Genomic DNA, 19,134 nt, shown 5'->3' on the forward strand with positions numbered 1-19,134 from the left:
GTCAGTCAGGTTGTATCGCTAAGGTTGGTAAGAACATAAGAACATAAGAAATAGGAGCAGGAGTAGGTCATTCAGCCCCTCAAGCCTGCCCTGCCATTCAATAAGATCATGGCTGTTCTGCCCCAGAGCTCAACTCCTCTTTTGTGCCAGATCCTCATAGCCCTCAACTCCCCGATATTTCAAAAATCTATCAGCCTCCTTTTTAAATACTTTCAGTGATCTAGCCTCCACAACTCTCTGGGGTAGAGAATTCCAGACATTCACTACCCTCTGAGAGAAGAAATTCCTTCGCATCTCAGTTTTAAGTGAGTGTCCCCTTATTCTGTAACTATGCCCCCTCGTTCGAGATTCCCCCACTAGTGGAAACATCTTCTCAACATCTACCCTGTCAAGCCCCTCAGAATCTTGTACGTTTTTATAAGATCACCCCTCATTCTTCTAAACTCAAATAAATAAATAAATAATGGATGAGGTTCCTCTGATCTCAATCATTTTCTCTCTCAATACTATCACTAATTGGTATAGTTATATTTTAACTGTCAACAAAATACAACTCATGGTAATCAAAGCCCATCTGTTTACTTGAACATTGAACATTTTTTTAGGTAATTTTTGAAGAAATTTACTCAAATTAGAATGAGGAAAGATGTTGTCTCTCTGTTTCTTGATCAATGTTTATTTCTGATCGAAAAAAAAACTGTTGATAACAATGGGATGAAATCTATACTTCTGCCGCCCTAATTGGCGGCAGACGTAAACAATGGCAGGCTGCACATCGCGGGACGGTGGCTCATTTAAATAGCCGGGGTGGACCGCACACCCTGATGATGTGGAGGGGGCAGGTGGTCTGTCCCTGGCAATGGTGTCAGCCACCATTGCGCAGGCGCTGATGCCATTGTTAAAGGGCTTCAAGCCCTTCATTTGAATTTAAATATTTAAAGAAATACTGATTTTAAAAATTAAATCAAGTGATCCTGACCCTCTCCCATCTCCTCTCCAATAACCGTAACCCTCTCCCACCCTGCCCAAGCACTTAGCTTGTGCTCCTGACCTTCCCCGTGTGCCCCCCCCGCAAAGTTCTTCAACTTTAAACTTTACCCCTCTGCACCATCCCCTACACCAGTGATATTACTCTGACTCTGCTCCCCCCACAGCACTTGAAAACTTACTCCCCTCTCCACCAGTGTTCCACCTCTGATTCCTGCCCGGGGATCTAAAGGCGTGGGAGCGTCGGCCACCGGCACCAATATCGCTCCGGGACGGACGGTAGAGCGAGAAAGTAATGTATTCATTAACTTACATTATTTTACATATTCAAATTTGGCTCCCGTTACCGAACAGTGGGGGTGCCACCACGAGCCTCACTGCCACCAGCAATATCGGGTTGGACCTTCCCGGCATCAAGGCACGTGGCGAGCATCTGCCAGAGGCATTTTCTGGCCCTCCCTCCTGCCATGACCCCTGACATCAGGGGGTCTGTAAAATTTGCCCCCATGAAACTTGACTTGAGAAAAATAATTCTGCTGCTTGCTTTGAAATAACTTGAATGGCTGAAAGAAATGCAAAACACCTTTTTATACCATGAAGAGATGCACCTTTCAGCTTTTAGTCAGCCTGCCAGTCATCCTGAAAGATTCCTAATAATGATGGGGAATTCTGAAAATGCTCTGTGACGCTAATAACATGATATACATGCACCTACACTTCAGTTGTGAAGCGAGACAGCACAACCCCATTTGAGTTAGGATTGCAAAGTGATGACCTGTACTCTTATCAGTAAATGTTCCTTTATATGCAAATTCTTTAATTCACCCTGAAGAAGGCCAAAGGAGCTCCTCTAATAATATATTAAAGATCAGATGTCAGTGCACGCCAAATATCATACTCCAGATCCTCCTTCATTGCAGATGGAAAACATATTTTTTTAAAACGGAGAGAGAAAATAAAGTATAACTAAATTCAGGGCAATTCTGACCAGGAGCTGAAATAGACAAATACAGTTTGCAAGGGTCCATGGCCAAACTACAATTAAACCATGACCTTGTGATTACTTAGCAACAATTATACTTTACTCCCTTAAATACATATAGTACTACTATAACAAGACACGACATTATTCATTAAATGGTATAAAACTCATATCCTTATCATACAACATGTAATCTGGATCATAAGCACAGTCACGTTCCTTGTTAAGTCTTGAGTTGCTTTTGAACTGTTTGCAGAAGTGTTATTTTGAAAATCACCTTTCCGCAAATGAAGAATTAAATTGATGAGGTATCATATTGTTACAGTGAATAATGAGGTTTCGGTAAAGTTTGATGGCCATAGATCCATATGGTTGACAGACTCAGACACATGTCAGAAGTATAGGAAACTAGAAAATATCTGTATTGATAGGTCAGTATCATATGTTTATTGGTTTCTACCAAATCAAATTTCCCGTTACAGAAAAGACCTTCATTGAATTAAATGCTTGAAATGGTCTGTGGGTATGGTTCATTGTTTCCAGTACAATTGGAAACAATGTAATGGGAAATAATGCACAGTATTATTTTCTGTCTCCCAATTTGCTCCTCTCATCACCTGATATTCTTGCTGGTGTTACGATCTCAGTAGAGACCTCTAACTTTAAAACAAGAGCTATGAACTTCCCAGTCACAGATTACAAAATCACGCAAGATTTCCCGTTTTAAGACTTTTATTATAACTTAACTAAAAATCAACATTAGCAAAACAGTACTTAATAGGTAGCTAATACACTAAATAACAAGTTAATGGGAAATACCTTTCTCTGTTAACACACTCGAAACCCCCCACACCATAGTTATACATTAGACAGTGTTCTCAGCGAAAAGGTATCCTTGCAATTAAAAATCCCAAACTTCTCCCAGCTGCAGTGGGTTGGATCTCCCATGTCCTTCTCAAAGCTAACGTCCTCTTCACTCACCTCTTCCGAGCACATTTGACTGGAATTCCATTAATGCGATCTCTGGTGACCCCGTTAATCTTTTCTCCTCCGCAAACCTTGAGTCTTCGAACCAGTTTGAAATCTTAGCAGCATTTTGCTGCATCGGTGATCTGAGAGCAGCTGTTTCCCCAGAAACAGCTCACTGCTCCCTTCCTCTCTAGGTTGCACAGCTGACTGCTGGTCTTTGTTTTTCCTTTCAGCCCCAAAACCAAGGAAAGCCAGTCAAATTTATTCGAGATGAAAAGTCAATCGTCGTTTGTCTTTGATAATTCTCAGAGATCATGGGCTGAATTTTACCGGCACCTCGACATCGGGGATCATGGCGGGAGGGCCCGTAAAATACTTGCGGGAATGGCCCACCACGACCCTCGACATCGAGAAGGCCCAGCCGCATTTTACTGGTCTCAGTGTGCACCCGCCCCCCCCCCCCACCCAACCTGTTGCTCGGCAGTAGGGCCTTCATTTAAGTCGTACAATTATGTCAAACAAATGTAAATCCACTTCGCTGGTCCTGGCGGCCTTCCCAGGCCGATATTACTGCCGCCTGCCACAACTCACGCACCTTCGGAACTCCGTACAGCGTTCTGAGGCGAGGCACTGGTGAGGAGGGGGGGAGGAGTGGAATTATCAGGGTGAGGGGGGAGCGGGAAAGACGTTTTTATTGACTGTGGGGATGTTGGGAAGGGGTTGAAGGGCACAAAGTGATGAGGTTGGGGAGGAAGGTTCAGGGTGGGAATAAAATTAATGCTGGTCATATTGGCTTATAAAACAACCATTTAAAAAAATTAACAAAGTACTTTCTCTTTAAACATTCAAATTTTTGTTAAGGGCTTGAAGCCCTTTAAAAATGGCGCCGCCGTCTGCGCATGTGGTGCGGACACCATTGCCGGGGGTGGAGCGGCTGCCCCAATGATGTGGAGGGGGCGGACACTCCGTCCCTTCCATTTAAATGAGCCCCCAGCTTGAAAGTGCACTGCCATGAAGTGCAGCGTGCTAATAAAATTCAGCTCCATAAGTGTGAACATTACAAAACCACCTGTCCTTCCTTTGTTTCCAGGTGTTAAAAATTGCAACTCAAGTCTGCATTTTAAAGCTTCTGTTTTCTGTTTACAATCTGAGTGTCTGGGAGAGAGAAACCCATTGTCCTTTAGGTGTTACAGCCTTGCATCCTGCTTTCAGAAAAGTATGGATCAAATTAGGGAATTAATAGTATCATAGAACTATAGGGTTGGAAGCAGAGCAGTAGGTCAGTTGGCCTATCAAAACTGTGATAGCTCTTTGTTCGAACAATTCAAAACTAATCCTGAGTCTTGCACTGTCCCCATTGTTTCTATATTCTTCTGCTTCAAATATTCATCTGATTTTCCTCTAAAGGAAGCATTATTCTTGGGGAATTATGTTTCTTCTTTGCTTCTTCTTTGTCTTCCTTGTTTTGAAAGCAGGAAACCAGATTGAAATTTGATTGCTGTGTACAGTTGTCATGCTTTAGGCTGTTCCTCTGTTTAACCCTATTGAAAGCTGAAGGAGGGCACAAGTAATTTCTTGTTAGTGGTTGTAAATTTATTTCCACTATGCAGACTGTGATATATGTTTTAATTTGTATAAATGTACAGCGAATTGACCATTCCTTAGCTTATTCATAAAGAATGCCCCAACCACTGCCTATAGAAAAGTATGTTGTGCTGTAAAACACTGAGAGGTTGTTTCCACTGGCTGGGGAATCTAAAATCCGGGGCACAGTCTCAGGAGAAGGAGAAGGAGAAGATCATTTAGGACTGAGATTAGGAGAAATTTCTTCACTCAGAGTTGTGAATCTTTACCATTCTGTACCCCAGAGGGTGGTAGATGGTCCATTGTTGAAAATATTTAAGGCTGATATAGACAGATTTTTTGATCTCTCAGGAAATCCAGGGATAGGGGGAATGGGTGGCAAAGTGGAGTTAAGGCCACAGTGGCGCAGTGGTTAGCACCGCAGCCTCACGGCTCCAGCGACCCGGGTTCAATTCCGGGTACTGCCTGTGTGGAATTTGCAAGTTCTCCCTGTGTCTGCGTGGGTTTCTTCCAGGTGCTCCGGTTTCCTCCCACACGCCAAAGACTTGCAGGTTGATAGGTAAATTGGCCATTAGCAATTGCCCCTCGTATAGGTAGATGGTAGGGAAATGTGGGGATGTGGTAGGAATATGGAATTAGTGTAGGATTAGTATGAATGGGTGGTTGATGGTCGGCACAGACTCGGTGGGCCAAAGGGCCTGTTTCAGTGCTGTATCTCTAAAACTAAAAAACTAAAAATTATCAGCCATGATCATATTGAACGGTGGAGCAGGCACGACGGCCCTTATGGTCTACTCCTGCTCCTATCTCTTGTGTTCTTATGTTCGAAACAACTATGTAAAGAAATTTATTTACATTGTTGAACCCTTGTCCTTGACTCCCAAACAGAGGAAATAGTCTTTCCCTATTCATGCTATTAAAACCCTTCATAATTTCAAAAACACAATTAAATCTCTTCTTGGCTTTCTCTGCTCGAGAACAGTTGCACAAATTAAGCACCTCAACATAGAATCAGAAGGGTATATTGGTTATAAAATAAACCTGTACCTGCAGGAAAGGGGATTGTATGAACGTAGTGGCAAATCTTAAATCTCTATTCATAACTCGCATTTTCCCATCCCTGACATCATGCTGGTGATGATACGATGAATGCTGTCCATGGTCTGTATGGCTCAGACAATGCACTTGCACTTTGCTGCTTCTGTAGCATTGAAAGTAAGCAGAAGAGATGATCTGTTCTCCTTGGTGATACACCAGTGACTTGAAAAACATACTTTATCATTGACTAATGATACATGCAGGCAGAAATGTCAATTTTTCAGATTGACAATAATTATTTCAAATTGGCCAAACATGTTTACAAAGTTTATGGCACGACTTGTGTGTTACAGTGAAATTGCTCTGTCATCTGGTTTCATGTAATGTAAGGTGCAAAGACAAAAGTTGGTGTCATTCAAAGGTGATAACAGATCTACCCATGTGTGACTGAGAGGCAGGATGCATAAAAATTGACATCACCAGACTGACGTCTGAATGGTGCCAATGTCACTGAAGGAGAGAGTTGTAGTCAGCGAATGCAAAATTTCAAAGCGTGTGATTCTCCAAATCCTTTCCTTACATTTGCTCAAAATGTACAATACCTGCTTCTTAAATCCAAATCTCTGATAGTCTAAGTCCAATCAATCTGTACATCTTTAGGGATTTGTGCTTCTCCTTTGTCCTCCTTGTTTTGAAGCAGGAAACCAGGTTGAAATTTGGTTGCTGTGTACAGTTGTCATTATTGAAGCTGTTTCTCTGTTTAACCCTATTGCAACCTGCAAGAAAATCCAAATAATTTCTTATTAGTGATTCTAAGTTCCTTTTCATTATGCAGACTGTGGTAGACATTTTAATTTGTATAAATGCACAGTGAATTTACCACTCAGTTTGTGTAAATAGCATCATCATAAACCAAATGTAGCAAAATACAACATAAAGTAGCATCTCAACATAGCGTTAAGATAATATTTCAATCATAAAGTGCGCTTGTAACTGCAGGATAGGAGGTTGTATAAAATGCAGAGGGTATCTTGGTATTACCTACAACATTTATTTGAAGCAAATATGATCATTCTCCAGAGATATTTACTATCTTCTTGGAAATCCACGAACAGTATTGAACAAAGCTAAATTACAATCTTCAGAATTCCTTATGGAAGGATCATTTGACAGATATTTTCACACATTGAGAGATTTTGATATCCCAGAAGCCAACTGTAGCATTTTGCAGAACTTTCATTTTTGCTGTCACCGTAGCTGAAAATCCAGTTATGTTTAATATTTATTTTTAAATTGATGCTTTTGCTTCATTTAACATCCTGACATGCCTGTCTGCTATGCTTTTGATTTTATTCTTGTCTGGTTTATCATCGCAACCAATCTGATATGCCTATCAGTGAAGCACCTTGGGCCTTTTTCTCAACATTAGAAATGCAAGTTGTTGTCGCATTCTAAAGTGTCAGCTTTGGGTTAGTGGCGACACTGTTACAGAAAAACATAAGAACAGGAGTAGGCCATTCAACCTCGAGTCTGCTCTGCCATTCAATCAGACTATGGCTGATCTGTACCTCTGCTCAATTTACATGCCTTTGCTTCATATCTCTTGATACCTTTACCTAACAATAATCTATCAATCTTAGTCAATTGAAAATGTCAAGACTCAACATCAACAACCTTTTGAGAAACAGAGTTTGATTTCTACTACCTTCTGCGTGAAAGAAATGCTTCCTGATTTTACTACTAAATGGTAGCTCTAATTTTCAGATTGCATCCCCATGTTCTGGATTTCTCCCAGCAGGGGAATGGTTTTTATATATGTGCCTTGTCAAATCTATTTATCATTTTAAATAACTCAGTTAGACCACCCCTCAACTTTCCAACCTCAGTGGAATACAAGCCATATTTATGCAACATGTCCTCATACTTTAACCTTTTAAGCTCAGTTATAATGCTGGTGAATGTGCAGTGTATCCCCTGTAAGGACAATATATTCCTCCTGAGGTGTGGTGCCAAAACTGAACACCATATTCCAGATGGGGGTCTGACCAAAGCTTTATACAACTGAAGCATAACTTCCTCCCGTGAGACAAAGATCAACATTTCATTTGCCTTTTTGATTCCCTTTTGTACCTGTGCACCAGCCTTTGGTGATTTGTGTATATGCAGAACCAAATCATTTTGCTCTTCCACAGTTCTTACTCCCTTGCCATTTAGAAAAATTCCAATTTGCCATTCTTGAATCCAAAGTGGATGACTTCACACTCTCCTGCTTTGACTTCCATCTGCCACAGTTTTACCCACTCACTTAATCTCTCTATACCCTTTTGTAACTTTGGTCCATATAACTTACTTGTTCTGTTTTCACGTTCTCTGTTGAACTTAGCAGCAAAGCTTAACTAAAAACCAGCTTGAGTGATGATTTTTATGCATAATGAAATTCAAAAAATATTTGTCTTTTTTCAGCTATTTTGCATTTTAAAACAATAGCTCTTTCTTTTTTTTTTAGTCTCTGCACAAATCCCATCACTACTAAAAAGCCAAACCCCTTTTTTTGTTTTATATTGTTTTTGGAAGTTCATAGACAGTCTTCCAGATTGATTTACAGAAAGAATGAGCCCACCTCCTACATCCTTTATCGGGTCAGTGACCAAATTCATTGCACAGGGTTCTTTGTCACAAAAGATGGGAGTTTTTTGTTGCTCATGGATACATTTTTTCTGCATTTTATTATATTTTTAATGTGCTTGTAAGTGAAAAACAATCTGCCTTTTTATCTGTTTCTTCTCGATACCAACTGAAATATCTTAGCTTCCTGTTATTACAAACCCATTTTCTCTCTTTCTAGAATCCTTTAAGTTAGCTTTTTTAAAAAAAAAAGCACAAGGTAAAAGGCCCTTGTCCTGTTTCCTGCTTGCTATCTGCAGACTAAGATGTGAAAATGAGGGTGAGATAAGAGCCTCAAGTCCATCAAGCCTGTTCCATTGAATCCATGATATAGCCTTGTACATCATTTTTCCATTCTGAACCAGGTTTTCTCCTTGCAGAAACAAAAACAGGGAGACACACGTGAAGTGTGTGAAAATTGGAAAGAGGCTTTCTTAGAGCAGCCCTCATCTAATTGTAGAGCATTTAAAGGACATAATTACCTCTAAATATGACAATCATGAAGACATAGTGAGTTATTGCTTGTTCAGGAGAATTGAATTACTCGCTTGGAAGCAGGTTCTCTTGGGATAACTAGACAAAAACCAATAACTTGAGTGCGCAAAAAGAGCAAGGTTTTTCTGTGCCCACAATTCCAGTTAATTTTAGTGTTTGTATATTTTTTGTGATTTTATCTTTGTCAAGAAAGTAATAGATTTGTTTACAATTTCTTCGTTGCACATTACTGTATTAACTATAAATCACTGCACATCAAGCCCATAAATATGCCAAGCTGGCTTACTTCTCAGAATAAGCTTCACAATAAAAGTTTGGGCTGGAATTTCGTGGATCGCACTTACACAGCTATCACGGCAAAATTCACTAATACAAAAGCAAAATACTGTGGAAGCTGGAATATCTGAAATAAAAACAGAAAATACTGGAAATACTTAGTCCAGCAAACATCAGTGGAGAGAGAAACCGAGTTAATGTTTCAGGTCAATAACCTTTGAACCATTAACTCTGTTTTCGCTCCGTAGCTGCTGCCTGACCTGCTAAGTATTTCCAGAATTGCTGTTTTTATTACACTAAAATTCACTGTTTCTGTACCGATCTTGCCGATTGGAACTTAAGTCCAAATTTCCTCGGATTTCGTTTGTCTTTGTAATGTAAAGTGAAAATGGTGTAAAATGTGCTAAAGCAGGCACCTCACTCAGATAAATACAAAATACTGTGGATGCTGGAAATCTGAAATAAAACAAAGTGCTGGAAATACTCAGCAGGTCTGGTAGCATCTGTGGAGAGAGAAGCAGAGTTAACGTTTCAGGTCAGTGACTATTCATCAGAATTGGCAAAGGTTAGAAATGTAATAGGTTTTAAGCCAATAAAGCGGGGGTGGGGGAAAAGAGAACAAAAGGGAAGGTGTTGATAGGACAGAAGGCCAGAGAGATTCAAACACCAGGAGGAAAATAGAAAGCAATGAAGGTGAACAAGGTAAAAGAAACAAATGGAAATCTTCCGGAGAGAAGAGCAGAACTTCTTCAAGGTAGGCATTCCTAGAAGAGAAGTGACAGTGCATTAAACACTAAAATAAAAGCAAAATACTGAGGATGCTGGAAATCTGAAATAAATCTGAAATCCAGATTTAAGGTAGTTATGGAAAAGGACAAAGATGGACCGGAAATAAAAGTACTGAATTGGGGGAAGGCCGATTTCAATCTGATAAAACAGGATCTGGCCAAAGTGGACTGGGAGCAGCTAATTGGAACAAAGTCGACATCAGACGAGTGATAGTCTTTCAAAAAGGAAATAGTGAGAGTTTAGGGCCAACATGTTCCCATAAAGGTGAAGGGTAGGACCAACAAGTCCAGGGAACCCTGGATGTCAAGGGATATAGAGGATTGGATAAGGAAAACAAAGGAGGCTTATGGCAGATTCAGAGGGCTAAAAACAGTGGAGGGCCCAGAGGAGTATAGAAAGTGTAGGGGGGTACTTAAAAATGTAATTAGGAGAGCAAAGAGGACACATGAAAAAACACTGGCGGGAAAGATAAAGGAAAATCCCAAGGTGTTTTATAAGTATATTAAGGGCAAGAGGATAACCAGGGAAAGAGTAGGGCCCGTTAAGGACCAAAGTGGCAATCAGTGTGTGGAGCCGAAGATGTAGGTGAGGTTTTAAATGATTGCTTTTCATCTGTGTTCACTATGGAGAAGGATGATGTAGGTGTAGAGATCAGGGAGGGGGATTGTGATATACTTGCACAAATTAGCATTGAAAGGGAGGAGGTATTAGCTGTTTTAGCGGGCTTAAAAGTGGATAAATACCCTGGCCCAGATGAGATGTATCCCAGGCTGCTATGTGAGGCAAGGTAGGAGATTGCAGGGGCTCTGACACAGGAGAGGTGCCAGAGGACTGGAGAACAGCAAATGTGGTATAATTCAATAAGGGTAGTAGGGATAAACCAGGTAATTACAGGCTAGTGAGTTGCACATCAGTGGTAGGGAAACTATTGGAAAAAGTTCTGAGGGACAGGATTAATCTCCACTTGGAGAGGCAGGGATTAATCAAAGATAGTCAGCATGGCTTTGTCAGGGGGAGATCATGTCTAACAAATTTGATTGAATTTTTCGAGGAGGTGACTAAGTGTTAGATGAGGGTAAAGTAGTTGATGTAGTCGACATGGACTTCAGTAAGGCTTTTGATAAGGTCACGCATGAGAGATTGGTCAAGAAGGTAAGAGCCCATGGGATCCAGGGCAAATTGGATCCAAAATTGGCTTAGTGGCAGGAGGCAGATGGTGATGGTCGAGGGTTGCTTTTGTGATTGGAAGTCTGTGACCAGTGGTGTACCGCAGGGTTTGATGCTGGGACCCTTGCTGTTTATAGTGTACATTAATGACTTAGATTTGAATATAGGAGGTATTATCAGTAAGTTCGCAGATGACACGAAAATTGGTGGTGTCGGAAATAGTGAGGAGGAAAGCCTTAAATTACAGGACGATATAGATGGGCTGGTAAGATGGGCAGAGCAGTGGCAAATGGAATTTAATCTTGAGAAATGAGGTGATGCATTTTGGGAGGGCTAACAAGTCAAGGGTCTTTTCAATGGATTGTAGGACCCTAGGAAGTACAGAGGGTCAGAGGGACCTTGATGTACTTGTCCATAGATCACTGAAGGCAGCAGCACAGGTAGATAAGGTGGTTAGGAAGGCATATGGAAAACTTGCCTTTATTATCCGAGGCATAGAAAATAAGAGCAGGGAGGTTATGATGGAGCTGTATAAAACGCGAGTTCGGTCACAGCTGGAGTACTCTGTACAGTTCTGGTTGCCACTCTTATAGGAAGGATGTGATTGCACTGGAGAGGGTGCAGAGGAGATTCACCAGGATGTTGCCTGGGCTGAAGAATTTCAGCTATGAAGAGAGACTGGACAGGCTAGGGTTGTTTTCCTTAGAGCAGAGAAGGTTGAGGGGGGACCTGATTGAGGTATTTGGTATTATGAGGGGCATAGATAGGGTAGATAGGAAGAAGCTTTTTCCCTTCGTGGAGGTGTCAATAACCAGGGGGCATAGATTTAAGGTAAGGGGCAGGAGGTTTAGAGGGGATTTGAGGAAATATTTTTCACCCAGAGGATGTTGGAATCTGGAATACACTGCCTGAAGGGGTGGTAGAGGCCGGAACCCTCACAACATTTAGGAAGTAGTTAGATGAGCACTTGAAAAGCCATAGCATACAAGGCTGTGTTCAAGTGCTGGAAAATGGGATTAGAATAGATGGGCTTGATGGCCAGTGCAGACACGATAGGCCAAAGGGCCTGTTTCTGTGCTGTATGACTCTAAAAACAGAAAGTGCTGGAAATACTCAGCAGGTCTGGTAGTATCTGTGGAGAGAGAAGCAGAGTTTGCCTCACTCTCAGAGCTTGTTACCTCTTCTCTCTCTACCGTTGTTATGCCGAAGAGCGTTATTGTTATATTCTTGAAAGATAGAACTGGAGTCAATCTTTACACATTTCTGTAATTATGTATTTATAGAGTTACACATTAAAAGCATACACCTGTTAACCCAACAATCACAGATTCAGCCTGTGTCTATTTATAGAGGCACAAGTGAATCCCAAGTTAATGCCCAGCACCTGAATACAATTACTATATCCTCTTCTTTCTATTCAAATAAAAATTAGAGCTAATATGCACAGTCACAATTTGAAAAAAATAAATCAGATCCCCCTCCAATGCAGACATTGTGAGATACCCCTCCTCTACGACCCCTAACAATTTCTTGATATATATATTTCTTTTTGTAAAACAATCACAGTTGATGACTTGGATCCACCCATTTAATTTTAGAGATTTCCATTCTCTAACATTTGTTTCAGCCAGCTAAGTCAACATGTGACCTTTTCTCACTCTCATTTTTTATAGAGTGTACATTATCCCACAATGAACAATTATCTATAGAACATTCAATGGGTATACTATCTTCATTACGCCTACAGTACAGAACCTCACTTAAGGTTTTTGACAAATAGAATTCCATATCCACTTCCTCCACAATGGTCAGTGTTTCAGCAGCCAAAGTACTTTTAACAACCCTTTTTATTTTCTTAGCTTCCCAAGCTAAATACAACAATTCCCATTTTCACCCATCAGAAATATTGAAATTAGCTGCACTAGAATACACATCAGGAAAATTAGCAAGTGAAGCATCGCTAAAAATGACAAGTTTCATGAACTTGGGGTCACCTAAGGATGGAAACTGAACTGAAGTGCGCATTTCTCCAGATTTGATTTTTTTTAATGTTTCATTTGCCCTTAAAACATTCCGTACTTTATGGTGTTTCATTGTAGTAATTAATTCTAACATATCAAAACTAGCATCTGGTCTAGTCTGAGTGCCCAACCAGTTCAACTAACCAATCAAGCTTCACAATTGCTCTGTCTCTTCTTTAGACCTAGTTTGATTAACTGGGATGGAAGTAACACACTCTAAATAGGATTGTTAATTAAATGTCATTCGAAACATGCTTTGCTTAACACCTAAACCAATATATTTTAAAACCACACAAGCCTAACTCCCACTCTACAAGAAATTATCAACATGCATCATGAATATGCCTGAAAGTTTCCCTTTACGATACCAATAAAACATTGCCAGATCAGCTGTTAGTTGAACAGAACTAATTTTCAGCAAAACAGAACTCACCTAAAAATACCACACCCTGGAAGCATCATTCAGGCCATAGACACATCTGTTTAGCTTCCATACTTTTCCTTCTGCGTCTGCTGCCTTTATGGGCAGTTTCTTTCTGAAAAGTATCACCCTACAGAAATGTGTCTTTTATGTCGATTGATCTAAACTCCCATGGCTGTGTGGCCAAAAGAGCTAAAAGATTTTCAACATTGCTTTTGCAGTGGGTGAGTCTGCTCTAATATTTGTATCACCCAGTCTCTCTCTCAAACCCTTAGCAACGAGCCTCACTTTAGCCTTAAGGGTCCAATTTGCAAGGACTTTTCCAGTATGAATCCACCTATGTGGCAAAGCCGGGTGCTTCTTATCTGGTACATACATACGAATTAGGAGCAGGAGTAGGCTATTCGGCCCCTCGAGCCTGCTGAGCCATTATATAAGATCATGGTTGATCGGTTTATGGACAGAACTGCACTACCCTGCCTATCCCCGATACCCTTTGACTCGCTTGTTTGTCAAGAATCTGTCTACCTCTGCCTTAACAGCATTCAATGACCCTACCTCCACTGCTCTCCGGGCAAGAGAGTTCCACAGACACACAACCTGCTGAGAGAAAAAAAAAATCTCCTCATATTAGTCTTAAATGGGAGATCCCTTATTTTTAAACTGTGCCCCCTGGATTTAGTCTCACCACAAGGATAAACATCCTTTCAACGTCCACCTTGTCAAGTCCCCTCAAGATCTTGAATGTTTCAATAAGATCATCTCTCATCCTTCTAAACTCCAATGAATACAGACCCAACTTGTCCAACCTTTCCTCATCAGATAATCCTCTCATCCCAGCAATCAGTTGAGTGAACCTTCTCTGAACTGCTTGCAATGCAATTATATCCTTTCTTAAGTAAGGAACTCCAAACTCTCTCCAACTATCTAACTGCTTTTGCTTTGCCTCTCATTAGTTTATCCTCAAGTTTATTGGCAGCCATCAAAATTTCACAATCATGAGGACTTCTGCTTCTAGTTGTGTTTCGAGGCTGTTCTGTAGCCTTTATTTCATTGTGTAACCTATTAAAGCTATGGCCTCTGCTTGGACTTTTATGTCTATCCAGACTACTGCAAGATCTTCCTCTTGTACTATTGGAGGCTCTTTCTCAAATACATGATCATTTTCAGGTGCAGGTGTCACTTCCGGACCCACTATCAGTACTTGTTCTGTGCTTTCCTTCTGTCCACTTTTTCATCCTATTCTGCCAGTCCATGGATCTTGCTTCTTGGACATCATCCTGAATATTTAACCTGGTCAGTAGCTTTTCATGCACATCCCACAATCGTTGCATCCCCCCATTCACTACACCACTGTAGAATATATTTCATCAGAACACTTCCTCGGGGCAATTAGCTTTGGATGTGATAGCTTGTGCTGTGCATTGTGATCACTCACATTACTGCTATCCAACCCTTGGTCTACAGTATTCTGTTCCTGAGGACCTTCATCACAAAATATATGAGCATTTGAGGTACAAAGTGCCTTGTTTATTTCTTTTAGCTACTCAAGGTCTAAGATTTCGTAATTAATTCTGATTAATCTTGAGGATTGAATCCTAACAGTTTGATTGTCGTGTTTGATGAGTACTGACTTATCATGACCTATTACCTTACCAGGGCCGTTCCATTCCCTATGACTCTCTCTTTTATAATACACCAACTCTCCTTAATTAAATTCTGTCTCAGATAGTGTTGTAATAATACCTCAATGCTCTGAGTTTTTTCCAGATCTCAGCTTTGATGAAGGCCCATCTCGCTGTATATAAAGCATTCAAATGTGCAGAAAGAATGGAACTAATTGTGGTAATAAAAACAAGAAATGCTGGAAATACTCAGCAGATCTGGCAGCATCTGTGGAGAGAGAAGCAGAGTTAATGTTTCAGGTCAGTGACCCTTCTCTCGCCACAGATGCTGCCAGACCTGCTGAGTATTTCCAACATTTCTTGTTTTTATTTCAGATTTCCAGCATCCGCAGTATTTTCTTTTAATTTAGTGAACTAATGTGGTACCTGCGAGAGCAGGAAGACTATCACACAGCACAGCAGCCACTTTTGGGATTTTGCTTATAGACTGACTGATAGTGTCATGAACGTGCTTCCATTGTTAATATTTTTAAGGACTTGTGTTCAAAAGTCTGTGGAAATATCTGAGGAGATGCTGGACTTGTTATTTTTAAAGGGTCATTGGAAAACACTTGAGACTTTGTTTAAAACACTTACTGGAAGTCACATGTCTTAAGCTAAGTAAACAGCAGGAGCCTTGCTGACTATTGGAGTTGTTAGCAGAGAAGTAACATGTCTAAATTTATGGTGGTCAGGAGTTGGTTTCGTTTTTGAACTGTTTGAATATCAGTTGGGGTGTAAGCCTGCTAAGAGAGGCCACTAGCTCATCCTGTTCCACCTCTTTGAGAAACCCTGAGAATCCAGCGTGAGAACTGGAGAAGCTGATGCAGCATTTCTCCTGAAGCTTCTGAACGAACTACTTCTGAAAGATCCCAGTGACCACCGCATGTGTCTAATGACATCCATCTAGATGTACCTGGACGCCAGATCAAAGAGCCATCTGGAAAATTCCACATCTTCTGCTTTTTCTTCAAGAATTAATAAGTATTTGGCCAAATTATTTTTTGTTTCTTTGTTAAGTTGATCGATGCAGAGAAAGCTTCTTTATTTTTCCTTTTAACCTGCGTGTGTGTGCGTGTGTGTGTTGGGTTATTCAGAAGGGAATATATTTATACTTTCATATTTCAACCTGTGTTATAAAGCTTTGCATCTTTATTGAATGAATTTTGTTCTTTTATAAATTAATAATTTTGTTGTTTATTGAAGAAATCTGGTTAGCAGATTTTTGTTCTGAAACTAAATTAAATTATATAATTGGCCATATTGGTGACTGGGTAAAAAATTTAAATATATGTTGTGACCCATGGAGAAGTTCTTCTTTGGCCTCCTTATCTCGAGAGACAATGGGTAAGCACCTGGAGGTGGTCAGTGGTGTGTGAAGCAGCGCCTGGAGTGGCTATAAAGGCCAATTCTAGAGTGACAGGCTCTTCCATAGGTGCTGCAGAAAAATTTGATTGGCGGGGCTGTTACACAGTTGGCTCTTCCCTTGCGCCTCTGTCTTTTTTCCTGCCAACTGCTAAGTCTCTTCGACTCGCCACACTTTAGCCCCGCCTTTATGGCTGTCCGCCAGCTCTGGCGAACGCTGGCAACTGACTCCCACGACTTGTGATCAATGTCACAGGACTTCATGTCGCGTTTGCAGATGTCTTTAAAGCGGAGACATGGACGGCCGATGGGTCTGATACCAGTGGCTGTACAATGTGTCTTTGGGGATCCTGCCATCTTCCATGCGGCTCACGTGGCCAAGCCATCTCAAGCGCCGCTGACTCAGTAGTGTGTATAAGCTGGGGATGTTTGCCGCCTCGAGGACTTCTGTGTTGGAGATACGGTCCTGCCACCTGATGCCAAGTATTCCCCGGAGGCAGCGAAGATGGAATGAATTGAGACGTCGCTCTTGGCTGACATACGTTGTCCAGGCCTCGCTGCCACAGAGCAAGGTACTGAGGACACAGGCTTGATACACTCGGACTTTTGTGTTCCGTGTCAGTGCGCCATTTTCCCACACTCTCTTGGCCAGTCTGGACATAGCAGTGGAAGCCTTTCCCATGCGCTTGTTGATTTCTGCATCTAGAGACAGGTTACTGGTGATAGTTGAGCCTAGGTAGGTGAACTCTTGAACCACTTCCAGAGCGTGGTCGCCAATATTGATGGATGGAGCATTTCTGACGTCCTGCCCCATGATGTTCGTTTTCTTGAGGCTGATGGTTAGGCCAAATTCATTGCAGGCAGCCACAAACCTGTCAATGAGACTCTGCAGGCACTCTTCAGTGTGAGATGTTAAAGCAGCATCGTCAGCAAAGAGGAGTTCCCTGATGAGGACTTTCCGTACTTTGGACTTCGCTCTTAGACGGGCAAGGTTGAATAACCTGCCCCCTGATCTTGTGTGGAGGAAAATTCCTTCTTCCGAGGACTTGAACGCATGTGAAAGCAGTAGGGAGAAGAAAATCCCAAAAAGTGTGGGTGCGAGAACACAGCCCTGTTTCACGCCACTCAGGATAGGAAAGGGGTCTGATGAGGAGCCACCATGTTGAATTGTGCCTTTCATATTGTCATGGAATGAGGTGATGATACTTCGTAGCTTTGGTGGGCATCCGATCTTTTCTAGTAGTCTGAAGAGACCACGTCTGCTGACGAGGTCAAAGGCTTTGGTGAGATCAATGAAAGCAATGTAGAGGGGCATCTGTTGTTCACGGCATTTCTCCTGTATCTGACGAAGGGAGAACAGCATGTCAACGGTTGATCTCTCTGCACGAAAGCCACACTGTGCCTCAGGGTAGACGCGCTCGGCCAGCACGTGGAGAAGAGGAACTAGAGAAAGACAGTCCACTCCTCCATCCTCAGTCGTAACACTAAGGACTATATCCTCCAACCATCTGGAGTGAATTCTTTGCATGAACTGCCCATTCCGGGGGGGTTATCAACTTGCAGTCTGGTTGATCAGCTAACATTTAATGCAACATTTCATCGATTGCCACATGATTCCTTTCACGGAGTCCATTGCTAAAAGGATTTTCAGCTGCAGTGTTCATAAACATGATGTTTACATTTTCACACATGTCTCTGAACTTGTCTTTGACAAATTCTCCTCTATTATCAGTCAGAATATTTGCTGGTGTCCCAAGATCGGTCCCTGTCCATTTCTCCATGATTTAGTCTAATAATAATCCTTTTGACCTTCCTAAATATTATTATAAAAAGACTAAATCTGGTTACCAGGCCTACAAAATGTAGAGTAAAAATATTTCTGTCTTTGGCCCATACCTTAGGTCCATGGCAACTATCTTATTAAAGTCACGTGCTAATGGAAGGCTTACAATAGGACATGGCAGCGTCCTTGATTTTTACAGATTTCACTACTCACTAATCTCTTCTATTAGCCTCATATACTCTCTATCAACCACATTTGCATCCTTTTTGTAGGATCTTAAAAATTTGACAAGTGGGGTGAGTAGATCTATGTAACTTTAGGACAATTTGACTTTTTTCTTTCTGATTGTTATCACCTGATGCCATTAGTACTTTTCTAGCACTCTGAGAAACAGGTTTTGCTAAGGGGCTACAATAATGTCCTAACTGGGTAAACTGCCGATCCACTGACTTTCCAAAAATTTTTATGCCTTATTGTGCTCCATACCAAGTTTTATTTGTGTCTTTTTCATAGAAGATTTGCTCAACAGCATAGGGATCTCACTAGAGACTACATCAGTACTGATAAAATGGCTTACTGCAGCTATTTTAGTGACCTCAATGTTTTTTCATCACCAAATGTCAAACAACTAATACTTTTATAGGCACTGGTGGTACAGAACTTGAGGATTGCTGAGAAAAGAAGCATGCTGTCTTGCATTCATCAGGACAGATGCAAGAATGCCAAATTTCTAAGGGAGCAACAATTTATACTGCATGAGAAAAGGCTGCTGACTGGTTGGCAACTCAACTCTGGTCGAGGCGTTACCGTGGAGAATGCACCAGGGAACTATTGTCCTCCACGCTTTTGTTTAATTCAAAAAATGCCTCAATGCCTGGACATGTTCCTTTTGCCTGCAGAGGACAGGTCCCTGCGTATGAATATATGTA

General features: G+C 41.3%; 1 protein-coding gene across 19 annotated transcripts in view; it reads left to right on the plus strand.

Annotated features, from left to right (window-relative positions):
* Nucleotides 1–19,134, plus strand: part of LOC137371950 (nck-associated protein 5-like) — a 693,455-nt gene that overhangs the window by 448,660 nt on the left and 225,661 nt on the right. The window lies entirely within an intron of this gene.

This window comes from Heterodontus francisci, chromosome 7, assembly GCF_036365525.1.
Source record: "Heterodontus francisci isolate sHetFra1 chromosome 7, sHetFra1.hap1, whole genome shotgun sequence".
NCBI lineage: Eukaryota > Metazoa > Chordata > Chondrichthyes > Heterodontiformes > Heterodontidae > Heterodontus > Heterodontus francisci.